General features: G+C 36.1%; 6 non-coding genes across 6 annotated transcripts; all 6 read left to right on the forward strand.

The window, feature by feature from the left end:
- The first annotated feature begins 46 nt into the window (after positions 1-46).
- Trnag-ucc (transfer RNA glycine (anticodon UCC)) lies at positions 47-118 on the forward strand. The gene has a single exon. It is a non-coding gene; the product is annotated as a tRNA-Gly (tRNA).
- A 1,158-nt stretch (positions 119-1,276) lies between these two features.
- Trnag-ucc (transfer RNA glycine (anticodon UCC)) lies at positions 1,277-1,348 on the forward strand. Its single transcript has one exon. It is a non-coding gene; the product is annotated as a tRNA-Gly (tRNA).
- Positions 1,349-4,625: 3,277 nt separating this feature from the next.
- Trnag-ucc (transfer RNA glycine (anticodon UCC)) lies at positions 4,626-4,697 on the forward strand. Its single transcript has one exon. It is a non-coding gene; the product is annotated as a tRNA-Gly (tRNA).
- Positions 4,698-5,855: 1,158 nt separating this feature from the next.
- On the forward strand, positions 5,856-5,927 carry Trnag-ucc (transfer RNA glycine (anticodon UCC)). The gene has a single exon. It is a non-coding gene; the product is annotated as a tRNA-Gly (tRNA).
- A 3,277-nt stretch (positions 5,928-9,204) lies between these two features.
- Positions 9,205-9,276, forward strand: Trnag-ucc (transfer RNA glycine (anticodon UCC)). Its single transcript has one exon. It is a non-coding gene; the product is annotated as a tRNA-Gly (tRNA).
- Positions 9,277-10,434: 1,158 nt separating this feature from the next.
- On the forward strand, positions 10,435-10,506 carry Trnag-ucc (transfer RNA glycine (anticodon UCC)). Its single transcript has one exon. It is a non-coding gene; the product is annotated as a tRNA-Gly (tRNA).
- Positions 10,507-13,916: the final 3,410 nt, after the last annotated feature.

Raw genomic sequence — 13,916 nt, forward strand, 5'->3', positions numbered from 1 at the left:
TATGCATGACCTATTACCTAAGTGACGAGAATAGAGTATCATCAGCGCGTCGGTGGTGTAAAGGTTAGCATGGTTGCCTTCCAAGCAGCCGATCCGGGTTCGATTCCCGGCTGACGCATGTCATTTTGTCAATACCGAGTTTAAAAGCGAACATATCAGCGTCTTTGTTTTTCTTCTCTTTCGGATATTTAGCAACCCTCAGTCACAAGTTTCAATACTTCTCTTCACTGTGCATGATTTTGTTTTTCATATGTAGGACGTTCATAAACCTTCCACTAATTCCGAAGACAGCCACGATAACTTAGTTGATAGAGTTTCTGATTCGGTATCAAAGCGTGTTATTTAATACAAATGGAGATAAAAAGAAATGGATGTATCTCATCTCTTCATTTCCTTTCTCCGTATTAAAAGAATTATTATTTTAGTACTGTGATTAGACACGCATTACGACAATAGCGAGCATCATTTTAAGATATTTCGTGTTGATCCAGGTAGATGGGCTACGCAACAAACATCATATCACACACAAAACCAAAATTTTGTTATAATGTTATGGAGTCTAGTATAATTTTTTTGGCATTAGAATGTCAACGTTAAATGAAATATTGACGCAAATATCTACTTAAATATTATCAGAAGCAGCCATATAATCCCACATGTATTCATCTACTTTCAAATAATAATCTAAACTAATTATCAAAAGATTTTACAAAATTTAAGATTTTGTCTCTTGAGCTATAAATTTGATAATGAATTATGGATGCCTGGACCATAACCTTTCAATGAATTTATTAAACATTTAATACAAAATGCACTGTCAACCTGCCATTAACCATTAACCTTATAGGATCCAAACGATACATGTTTATGTTTCTTGCTTGAGGTTCTCCTGTTGCTAGTAATGTCCTCACTTTTCCATCTCTTTTCAAAGCGATTGTTTGTATCTTTCTTTTTCTCTATTTCTTCCTAGTTCAGATCTCCCGATTGGTATGGTATACAATTTCTTCTAGCAAACAAAACAGCACTATGAATAAAGAAATAAAATACTCCAGACGGATCACACAATGAAGACACTCTAACATCTATATATTAAAACTGACACAAATGACATCAAAATATTTTTGCAAATATTTTTATTTGACTGTTCTCTTTGAGAATATTTGCAAGGGAAAGATAAATGGATCAATCCAAACTATGCCACGTTGAATTAGTCACTGTAATGACAAACATTATACATGACCTGTCACCTAAGTGACGAGAATAGAGTATAACCAGCGCGTCGGTGGTGTAAAGGTTAGCATGGTTGCCTTCCAAGCAGCCGATCCGGGTTCGATTCCCGGCTGACGCATGTCATTTTTTTATAACGAGCATAAAAGAGAACATATCAGCGTCTTTGTTTTATTTCTCTTTTGGATATCTAGCAACCCTCAGTCACAAGTTTCAATACTTCTCTTCACTGTGCATGATTTTGATTTCATATGTAGGACGGCCATAAGCATTGCACTAATTCCGAAGACAGGCACGATAGCTTAGTTGGTAGAGTATCCGATTCGTTATCCAAGGGTGACCGGTTCGATATTCACTCAGGCCACTTTCGGGACGGCGGTCATGTAACCAACAACTGTCAGATGATGATCATATATTTTAACACTTGTTGCTTTATCTGCCTCAATTGCTTTCACTTTTACATCTCTTTTCGAAACACGTCTTTATATATTCTTTCTTTCTTCTGATTTCTATGTTCCTTCTTCATAATGTGTCTTAGTCCTTTACAGTAATTACCATATATTCGAGAATAATTTTCACATATTTTGACACATATGTGAAAAGCTTTCCTCATATTACATGCACATACGCTTTGGTTTACTTTCTTTTCCTAAAGTAAATGCATCGATTCGTTCTCCTATTAATTAATGTTGTATTTTTTGTATTTCGTCTTTACATAACATTCACGAAACTGTCCGTAGTGAAGGTCCAAACACCACACCCTCCGAACTTCCCAGTGGTCTAAAGCGCTCACCGTTACGGATCACTGCCATCTCACCTCTGTCGGCATGGTTTCGAGTCTCGGGTTCGGCCAATGTTGGGATGAGAGGAAGCTTGCCGGTAGGTTCTCGTGGGTCGGTGGTTCTTTCCAGGGCTTTCCTGGATTCTTCCTCCACCATTTATACTGGCCGCCATGTATAGCCTATCTTGTGCTGAAAATGGCGTCAAAATTTGCAACAACAACGTCAGTAGTGAATACAACGAGACAGTCTATCTAACATGGATGTCTCTTACACATCACAGACAAGCATTATGCATGACATGTCCCCTAAGTGATGGCAATTCCAAGCAGTCGATCCGGGTTCGATTCCTGGCTGAAACATCGCTTTTTGTCACTGCCCTACTTAAAGCGAACATATCTCCTGTTGGAGATTTTTGAGCAACCCTCGGTCACAAGATTCAATACTTTTCTTCGCTGTGCATCATTATTTTTTGCATATGTATGACGTTCATAAATCTTCCGCTAATTCCAAAGATGGCCGCGATGCTTAGTTGGAAGAGCTTCTGATTCGGTATCAAAAAGGGTACCGGGTTGGATGTTTACTCAGGCAAGCTCCGAACGGCGGCCTCTCTGGGAACTAATTACCTCGTGGTAAATCCAAACAACTTTCACTTTCCTCGCCATAGTAAAGACAATAATATTTTGAAAATGACATTACGGAAAATATTTCCTAACATAGATCAATGGGAACAAACCCAAGGAAAAACAGATACATGTGTTTCCGTCCGACTGACCGTCCATGTTTTTCTTTGCCGATCAATGAACTTTTTCCCCTGGGTAAAATAAGAAAACTAATTTCGGAAACTGATTGACGCATCTATTTCGGCCGGATTTGCCCAGTCCTTGAAGCGTTTATATACATAAATAGATAGTTCATTATAATATATGTCATGTCAAAAGAAAACAATCTACCGACTCTACTTTTAAAATCAGTTGAATAGGAAATCTATACATTTTTATAGCTATATATTAAAAACTCAACTTAATAACTAAACAAAATGTTTGCTTATATTTTTATTTGAATGTTGTCTTTGCTCTCATTTTGTATGAGAAACAAAACATTCCAAATCAAAATTATGCTTGGTCAAATTAGTCCAAAAGAAAGTACAATTGCAAACCGGCTAAATCACAATGAATTTCAACTTTTCAGTCTCGCACGTAAATCACACTGTCCAAATCCTGACAGCTCGCCGCAAGACTTACAAAAAAACCACATCTCTTCATTGATAGGCATGCCTTTTTGAAAATAAAAAGACTAATGCGATACATTGATCAGGAGTCTGCTAATCATAAAGCCATGTAATATCAAATCCAACAAATAATTTTTGCATCAACCAACCTATCCAACTTTAAATTAATTCAGTTAGTCAACTGTCAGTGCCATTTTTATTAGAGAATCAATCACTTGACTAACCAGAGAACTTTTTTCATAAAGAGTCCACATATTTATTGGAACAAGCAAGAGAATCGACGCCGTTCTGCCACCTGTTGTCCTTTTTCAGCAACCATGTATATGGTTTGTTGATGCTACGTTTGCAGATAGAAAAAAGAAAATAATACCCATATTCATGTCATTGAAGTATTTTACTCTGAATCCAGTACAGATATGCACAAGGCAACTAAAATGTATTTTACATATCAATAGACCTATAGCGATGACTACACGATGTTTTTAAGACTGCTTGTAATGAGATGGAGTTATTTAATACAAATGGAGACGAAAAGAAATGGATGTATCTCATGTCTTCATTTCATTTCTCCGTATTAAAAGAGTCATTAATTTATTACTATGTTTAGACACGCATTATGAGAATAGCGACCATCATTTTAAGAGATATCTTGTTGGTCCAGGTAGATGGGCTACGCAACAAACATTATCAAATGACACAACAACAAAAAAATTTGTTATCATGCGATGGAGATCAAGTATAATTTTTTGTCATAAGAATGTCAGTGTTAAATGGAATATTGACACAAACACCTACTTAAATATTCTCAGAAGCAGCCATATAATCCCACATCTATTCATCTATTTTCAAATAATTATCAAAACGAATTATCAAAAGATTATACGAAATTGAAGATTTTGTCTCTTGAGCTGTCGATTTGATAATGAATTCTGGATGAATGGACCATAATCTTTCATTGAATTTACTAAACATTTAATACAAACTGCACTGTCCAACTGCCATGAACCAACAACCGTATAGGATCCTAATTATACATGTTTACGTATCTTGCCTGAGGTCCCTCTGTTAATGGTAATGTCCTCGCTTTTCCATCTCTTTTCAAAGCGATGGTTTGTATCTTTCTTTTTTTCTATATTTTTTCTGTTTCAGTTCTCCCGATTGGTATTGTATACAATTTCTTCTAGCAAAACAAACAACACTATGAATAAAGGAATAAAATAATCCAGATGTGTAACACACTGAAGACATTCTAACATCTATAAATTCAAACTGAAACAAATAACACCAGATAATTTGCGAATATTGTTACTTCACTGATCTCTCACACAGGAATGATTAACGTTATGCATGACCTATTACCTAAGTGACGAGAATAGAGTATCATCAGCGCGTCGGTGGTGTAAAGGTTAGCATGGTTGCCTTCCAAGCAGCCGATCCGGGTTCGATTCCCGGCTGACGCATGTCATTTTGTCAATACCGAGTTTAAAAGCGAACATATCAGCGTCTTTGTTTTTCTTCTCTTTCGGATATTTAGCAACCCTCAGTCACAAGTTTCAATACTTCTCTTCACTGTGCATGATTTTGTTTTTCATATGTAGGACGTTCATAAACCTTCCACTAATTCCGAAGACAGCCACGATAACTTAGTTGATAGAGTTTCTGATTCGGTATCAAAGCGTGTTATTTAATACAAATGGAGATAAAAAGAAATGGATGTATCTCATCTCTTCATTTCCTTTCTCCGTATTAAAAGAATTATTATTTTAGTACTGTGATTAGACACGCATTACGACAATAGCGAGCATCATTTTAAGATATTTCGTGTTGATCCAGGTAGATGGGCTACGCAACAAACATCATATCACACACAAAACCAAAATTTTGTTATAATGTTATGGAGTCTAGTATAATTTTTTTGGCATTAGAATGTCAACGTTAAATGAAATATTGACGCAAATATCTACTTAAATATTATCAGAAGCAGCCATATAATCCCACATGTATTCATCTACTTTCAAATAATAATCTAAACTAATTATCAAAAGATTTTACAAAATTTAAGATTTTGTCTCTTGAGCTATAAATTTGATAATGAATTATGGATGCCTGGACCATAACCTTTCAATGAATTTATTAAACATTTAATACAAAATGCACTGTCAACCTGCCATGAACCAACAGCCTTATAGGATCCAAACGATACATGTTTATGTTTCTTGCTTGAGGTTCTCCTGTTGCTAGTAATGTCCTCACTTTTCCATCTCTTTTCAAAGCGATTGTTTGTATCTTTCTTTTTCTCTATTTCTTCCTAGTTCAGATCTCCCGATTGGTATGGTATACAATTTCTTCTAGCAAACAAAACAGCACTATGAATAAAGAAATAAAATACTCCAGACGGATCACACAATGAAGACACTCTAACATCTATATATTAAAACTGACACAAATGACATCAAAATATTTTTGCAAATATTTTTATTTGACTGTTCTCTTTGAGAATATTTGCAAGGGAAAGATAAATGGATCAATCCAAACTATGCCACGTTGAATTAGTCACTGTAATGACAAACATTATACATGACCTGTCACCTAAGTGACGAGAATAGAGTATAACCAGCGCGTCGGTGGTGTAAAGGTTAGCATGGTTGCCTTCCAAGCAGCCGATCCGGGTTCGATTCCCGGCTGACGCATGTCATTTTTTTATAACGAGCATAAAAGAGAACATATCAGCGTCTTTGTTTTATTTCTCTTTTGGATATCTAGCAACCCTCAGTCACAAGTTTCAATACTTCTCTTCACTGTGCATGATTTTGATTTCATATGTAGGACGGCCATAAGCATTGCACTAATTCCGAAGACAGGCACGATAGCTTAGTTGGTAGAGTATCCGATTCGTTATCCAAGGGTGACCGGTTCGATATTCACTCAGGCCACTTTCGGGACGGCGGTCATGTAACCAACAACTGTCAGATGATGATCATATATTTTAACACTTGTTGCTTTATCTGCCTCAATTGCTTTCACTTTTACATCTCTTTTCGAAACACGTCTTTATATATTCTTTCTTTCTTCTGATTTCTATGTTCCTTCTTCATAATGTGTCTTAGTCCTTTACAGTAATTACCATATATTCGAGAATAATTTTCACATATTTTGACACATATGTGAAAAGCTTTCCTCATATTACATGCACATACGCTTTGGTTTACTTTCTTTTCCTAAAGTAAATGCATCGATTCGTTCTCCTATTAATTAATGTTGTATTTTTTGTATTTCGTCTTTACATAACATTCACGAAACTGTCCGTAGTGAAGGTCCAAACACCACACCCTCCGAACTTCCCAGTGGTCTAAAGCGCTCACCGTTACGGATCACTGCCATCTCACCTCTGTCGGCATGGTTTCGAGTCTCGGGTTCGGCCAATGTTGGGATGAGAGGAAGCTTGCCGGTAGGTTCTCGTGGGTCGGTGGTTCTTTCCAGGGCTTTCCTGGATTCTTCCTCCACCATTTATACTGGCCGCCATGTATAGCCTATCTTGTGCTGAAAATGGCGTCAAAATTTGCAACAACAACGTCAGTAGTGAATACAACGAGACAGTCTATCTAACATGGATGTCTCTTACACATCACAGACAAGCATTATGCATGACATGTCCCCTAAGTGATGGCAATTCCAAGCAGTCGATCCGGGTTCGATTCCTGGCTGAAACATCGCTTTTTGTCACTGCCCTACTTAAAGCGAACATATCTCCTGTTGGAGATTTTTGAGCAACCCTCGGTCACAAGATTCAATACTTTTCTTCGCTGTGCATCATTATTTTTTGCATATGTATGACGTTCATAAATCTTCCGCTAATTCCAAAGATGGCCGCGATGCTTAGTTGGAAGAGCTTCTGATTCGGTATCAAAAAGGGTACCGGGTTGGATGTTTACTCAGGCAAGCTCCGAACGGCGGCCTCTCTGGGAACTAATTACCTCGTGGTAAATCCAAACAACTTTCACTTTCCTCGCCATAGTAAAGACAATAATATTTTGAAAATGACATTACGGAAAATATTTCCTAACATAGATCAATGGGAACAAACCCAAGGAAAAACAGATACATGTGTTTCCGTCCGGCTGACCGTCCATGTTTTTCTTTGCCGATCAATGAACTTTTTCCCCTGGGTAAAATAAGAAAACTAATTTCGGAAACTGATTGACGCATCTATTTCGGCCGGATTTGCCCAGTCCTTGAAGCGTTTATATACATAAATAGATAGTTCATTATAATATATGTCATGTCAAAAGAAAACAATCTACCGACTCTACTTTTAAAATCAGTTGAATAGGAAATCTATACATTTTTATAGCTATATATTAAAAACTCAACTTAATAACTAAACAAAATGTTTGCTTATATTTTTATTTGAATGTTGTCTTTGCTCTCATTTTGTATGAGAAACAAAACATTCCAAATCAAAATTATGCTTGGTCAAATTAGTCCAAAAGAAAGTACAATTGCAAACCGGCTAAATCACAATGAATTTCAACTTTTCAGTCTCGCACGTAAATCACACTGTCCAAATCCTGACAGCTCGCCGCAAGACTTACAAAAAAACCACATCTCTTCATTGATAGGCATGCCTTTTTGAAAATAAAAAGACTAATGCGATACATTGATCAGGAGTCTGCTAATCATAAAGCCATGTAATATCAAATCCAACAAATAATTTTTGCATCAACCAACCTATCCAACTTTAAATTAATTCAGTTAGTCAACTGTCAGTGCCATTTTTATTAGAGAATCAATCACTTGACTAACCAGAGAACTTTTTTCATAAAGAGTCCACATATTTATTGGAACAAGCAAGAGAATCGACGCCGTTCTGCCACCTGTTGTCCTTTTTCAGCAACCATGTATATGGTTTGTTGATGCTACGTTTGCAGATAGAAAAAAGAAAATAATACCCATATTCATGTCATTGAAGTATTTTACTCTGAATCCAGTACAGATATGCACAAGGCAACTAAAATGTATTTTACATATCAATAGACCTATAGCGATGACTACACGATGTTTTTAAGACTGCTTGTAATGAGATGGAGTTATTTAATACAAATGGAGACGAAAAGAAATGGATGTATCTCATGTCTTCATTTCATTTCTCCGTATTAAAAGAGTCATTAATTTATTACTATGTTTAGACACGCATTATGAGAATAGCGACCATCATTTTAAGAGATATCTTGTTGGTCCAGGTAGATGGGCTACGCAACAAACATTATCAAATGACACAACAACAAAAAAATTTGTTATCATGCGATGGAGATCAAGTATAATTTTTTGTCATAAGAATGTCAGTGTTAAATGGAATATTGACACAAACACCTACTTAAATATTCTCAGAAGCAGCCATATAATCCCACATGTATTCATCTATTTTCAAATAATTATCAAAACGAATTATCAAAAGATTATACGAAATTGAAGATTTTGTCTCTTGAGCTGTCGATTTGATAATGAATTCTGGATGAATGGACCATAATCTTTCATTGAATTTACTAAACATTTAATACAAACTGCACTGTCCAACTGCCATGAACCAACAACCGTATAGGATCCTAATTATACATGTTTACGTATCTTGCCTGAGGTCCCTCTGTTAATGGTAATGTCCTCGCTTTTCCATCTCTTTTCAAAGCGATGGTTTGTATCTTTCTTTTTTTCTATATTTTTTCTGTTTCAGTTCTCCCGATTGGTATTGTATACAATTTCTTCTAGCAAAACAAACAACACTATGAATAAAGGAATAAAATAATCCAGATGTGTAACACACTGAAGACATTCTAACATCTATAAATTCAAACTGAAACAAATAACACCAGATAATTTGCGAATATTGTTACTTCACTGATCTCTCACACAGGAATGATTAACGTTATGCATGACCTATTACCTAAGTGACGAGAATAGAGTATCATCAGCGCGTCGGTGGTGTAAAGGTTAGCATGGTTGCCTTCCAAGCAGCCGATCCGGGTTCGATTCCCGGCTGACGCATGTCATTTTGTCAATACCGAGTTTAAAAGCGAACATATCAGCGTCTTTGTTTTTCTTCTCTTTCGGATATTTAGCAACCCTCAGTCACAAGTTTCAATACTTCTCTTCACTGTGCATGATTTTGTTTTTCATATGTAGGACGTTCATAAACCTTCCACTAATTCCGAAGACAGCCACGATAACTTAGTTGATAGAGTTTCTGATTCGGTATCAAAGCGTGTTATTTAATACAAATGGAGATAAAAAGAAATGGATGTATCTCATCTCTTCATTTCCTTTCTCCGTATTAAAAGAATTATTATTTTAGTACTGTGATTAGACACGCATTACGACAATAGCGAGCATCATTTTAAGATATTTCGTGTTGATCCAGGTAGATGGGCTACGCAACAAACATCATATCACACACAAAACCAAAATTTTGTTATAATGTTATGGAGTCTAGTATAATTTTTTTGGCATTAGAATGTCAACGTTAAATGAAATATTGACGCAAATATCTACTTAAATATTATCAGAAGCAGCCATATAATCCCACATGTATTCATCTACTTTCAAATAATAATCTAAACTAATTATCAAAAGATTTTACAAAATTTAAGATTTTGTCTCTTGAGCTATAAATTTGATAATGAATTATGGATGCCTGGACCATAACCTTTCAATGAATTTATTAAACATTTAATACAAAATGCACTGTCAACCTGCCATTAACCATTAACCTTATAGGATCCAAACGATACATGTTTATGTTTCTTGCTTGAGGTTCTCCTGTTGCTAGTAATGTCCTCACTTTTCCATCTCTTTTCAAAGCGATTGTTTGTATCTTTCTTTTTCTCTATTTCTTCCTAGTTCAGATCTCCCGATTGGTATGGTATACAATTTCTTCTAGCAAACAAAACAGCACTATGAATAAAGAAATAAAATACTCCAGACGGATCACACAATGAAGACACTCTAACATCTATATATTAAAACTGACACAAATGACATCAAAATATTTTTGCAAATATTTTTATTTGACTGTTCTCTTTGAGAATATTTGCAAGGGAAAGATAAATGGATCAATCCAAACTATGCCACGTTGAATTAGTCACTGTAATGACAAACATTATACATGACCTGTCACCTAAGTGACGAGAATAGAGTATAACCAGCGCGTCGGTGGTGTAAAGGTTAGCATGGTTGCCTTCCAAGCAGCCGATCCGGGTTCGATTCCCGGCTGACGCATGTCATTTTTTTATAACGAGCATAAAAGAGAACATATCAGCGTCTTTGTTTTATTTCTCTTTTGGATATCTAGCAACCCTCAGTCACAAGTTTCAATACTTCTCTTCACTGTGCATGATTTTGATTTCATATGTAGGACGGCCATAAGCATTGCACTAATTCCGAAGACAGGCACGATAGCTTAGTTGGTAGAGTATCCGATTCGTTATCCAAGGGTGACCGGTTCGATATTCACTCAGGCCACTTTCGGGACGGCGGTCATGTAACCAACAACTGTCAGATGATGATCATATATTTTAACACTTGTTGCTTTATCTGCCTCAATTGCTTTCACTTTTACATCTCTTTTCGAAACACGTCTTTATATATTCTTTCTTTCTTCTGATTTCTATGTTCCTTCTTCATAATGTGTCTTAGTCCTTTACAGTAATTACCATATATTCGAGAATAATTTTCACATATTTTGACACATATGTGAAAAGCTTTCCTCATATTACATGCACATACGCTTTGGTTTACTTTCTTTTCCTAAAGTAAATGCATCGATTCGTTCTCCTATTAATTAATGTTGTATTTTTTGTATTTCGTCTTTACATAACATTCACGAAACTGTCCGTAGTGAAGGTCCAAACACCACACCCTCCGAACTTCCCAGTGGTCTAAAGCGCTCACCGTTACGGATCACTGCCATCTCACCTCTGTCGGCATGGTTTCGAGTCTCGGGTTCGGCCAATGTTGGGATGAGAGGAAGCTTGCCGGTAGGTTCTCGTGGGTCGGTGGTTCTTTCCAGGGCTTTCCTGGATTCTTCCTCCACCATTTATACTGGCCGCCATGTATAGCCTATCTTGTGCTGAAAATGGCGTCAAAATTTGCAACAACAACGTCAGTAGTGAATACAACGAGACAGTCTATCTAACATGGATGTCTCTTACACATCACAGACAAGCATTATGCATGACATGTCCCCTAAGTGATGGCAATTCCAAGCAGTCGATCCGGGTTCGATTCCTGGCTGAAACATCGCTTTTTGTCACTGCCCTACTTAAAGCGAACATATCTCCTGTTGGAGATTTTTGAGCAACCCTCGGTCACAAGATTCAATACTTTTCTTCGCTGTGCATCATTATTTTTTTGCATATGTATGACGTTCATAAATCTTCCGCTAATTCCAAAGATGGCCGCGATGCTTAGTTGGAAGAGCTTCTGATTCGGTATCAAAAAAGGGTACCGGGTTGGATGTTTACTCAGGCAAGCTCCGAACGGCGGCCTCTCTGGGAACTAATTACCTCGTGGTAAATCCAAACAACTTTCACTTTCCTCGCCATAGTAAAGACAATAATATTTTGAAAATGACATTACGGAAAATATTTCCTAACATAGATCAATGGGAACAAACCCAAGGAAAAACAGATACATGTGTTTCCGTCCGACTGACCGTCCATGTTTTTCTTTGCCGATCAATGAACTTTTTCCCCTGGGTAAAATAAGAAAACTAATTTCGGAAACTGATTGACGCATCTATTTCGGCCGGATTTGCCCAGTCCTTGAAGCGTTTATATACATAAATAGATAGTTCATTATAATATATGTCATGTCAAAAGAAAACAATCTACCGACTCTACTTTTAAAATCAGTTGAATAGGAAATCTATACATTTTTATAGCTATATATTAAAAAACTCAACTTAATACTAAACAAAATGTTTGCTTATATTTTTTATTTGAATGTTGTCTTTGCTCTCATTTTGTATGAGAAACAAACATTCCAAATCAAAATTATGCTTGGTCAAATTAGTCCAAAAGAAAGTACAATTGCAAACCGGCTAAATCACAATGAATTTCAACTTTTCAGTCTCGCACGTAAATCACACTGTCCAAATCCTGACAGCTCGCCGCAAGACTTACAAAAAAAACCACATCTCTTCATTGATAGGCATGCCTTTTTGAAAATAAAAAGACTAATGCGATACATTGAATCAGGAGTCTGCTAATCATAAAGCCATGTAATATCAAATCCAACAAATAATTTTTGCATCAACCAACCTATCCAACTTTAAATTAATTCAGTTAGTCAACTGTCAGTGCCATTTTTATTAGAGAATCAATCACTTGACTAACCAGAGAACTTTTTTCATAAAGAGTCCACATATTTATTGGAACAAGCAAGAGAATCGACGCCGTTCTGCCACCTGTTGTCCTTTTTCAGCAACCATGTATATGGTTTGTTGATGCTACGTTTGCAGATAGAAAAAGAAAATAATACCCATATTCATGTCATTGAAGTATTTTACTCTGAATCCAGTACAGATATGCACAAGGCAACTAAAATGTATTTTACATATCAATAGACCTATAGCGATGACTACACGATGTTTTTAAGACTGCTTGTAATGAGATGGAGTTATTTAATACAAATGGAGACGAAAAGAAATGGATGTATCTCATGTCTTCATTTCATTTCTCCGTATTAAAAGAGTCATTAATTTATTACTATGTTTAGACACGCATTATGAGAATAGCGACCATCATTTTAAGAGATATCTTGTTGGTCCAGGTAGGATTGGGCTACGCAACAAACATTATCAAATGACACAACAACAAAAAAATTTGTTATCATGCGATGGAGATCAAGTATAATTTTTTGTCATAAGAATGTCAGTGTTAAATGGAATATTGACACAAACACCTACTTAAATATTCTCAGAAGCAGCCATATAATCCCACATCTATTCATCTATTTTCAAATAATTATCAAAACGAATTATCAAAAGATTATACGAAATTGAAGATTTTGTCTCTTGAGCCTGTCGATTTGATAATGAATTCTGGATGAATGGACCATAATCTTTCATTGAATTTACTAAACATTTAATACAAACTGCACTGTCCAACTGCCATGAACCAACAACCGTATAGGATCCTAATTATACATGTTTACGTATCTTGCCTGAGGTCCCTCTGTTAATGGTAATGTCCTCGCTTTTCCATCTCTTTTCAAAGCGATGGTTTGTATCTTTCTTTTTTTCTATATTTTTTCTGTTTCAGTTCTCCCGATTGGTATTGTATACAATTTCTTCTAGCAAAACAAACAACACTATGAATAAAGGAATAAAATAATCCAGATGTGTAACACACTGAAGACATTCTAACATCTATAAATTCAAACTGAAACAAATAACACAGATAATTTGCGAATATTGTTACTTCACTGATCTCTCACACAGGAATGATTAACGTTATGCATGACCTATTACCTAAGTGACGAGAATTAGAGTATCATCAGCGCGTCGGTGTGTAAAGGTTAGCATGGTTGCCTTCCAAGCAGCCGATCCGGGTTCGGATTCCCGGCTGACGCATGTCATTGTTGTCAAATACCGAGTTTAAAAGCGAACATATCAGCGTCCTTTGTTA

This window comes from Sinohyriopsis cumingii, unplaced genomic scaffold, assembly GCF_028554795.1.
Source record: "Sinohyriopsis cumingii isolate HCF-2022 unplaced genomic scaffold, ASM2855479v2 utg001752l, whole genome shotgun sequence".
NCBI classification, from domain to species: domain Eukaryota; kingdom Metazoa; phylum Mollusca; class Bivalvia; order Unionida; family Unionidae; genus Sinohyriopsis; species Sinohyriopsis cumingii.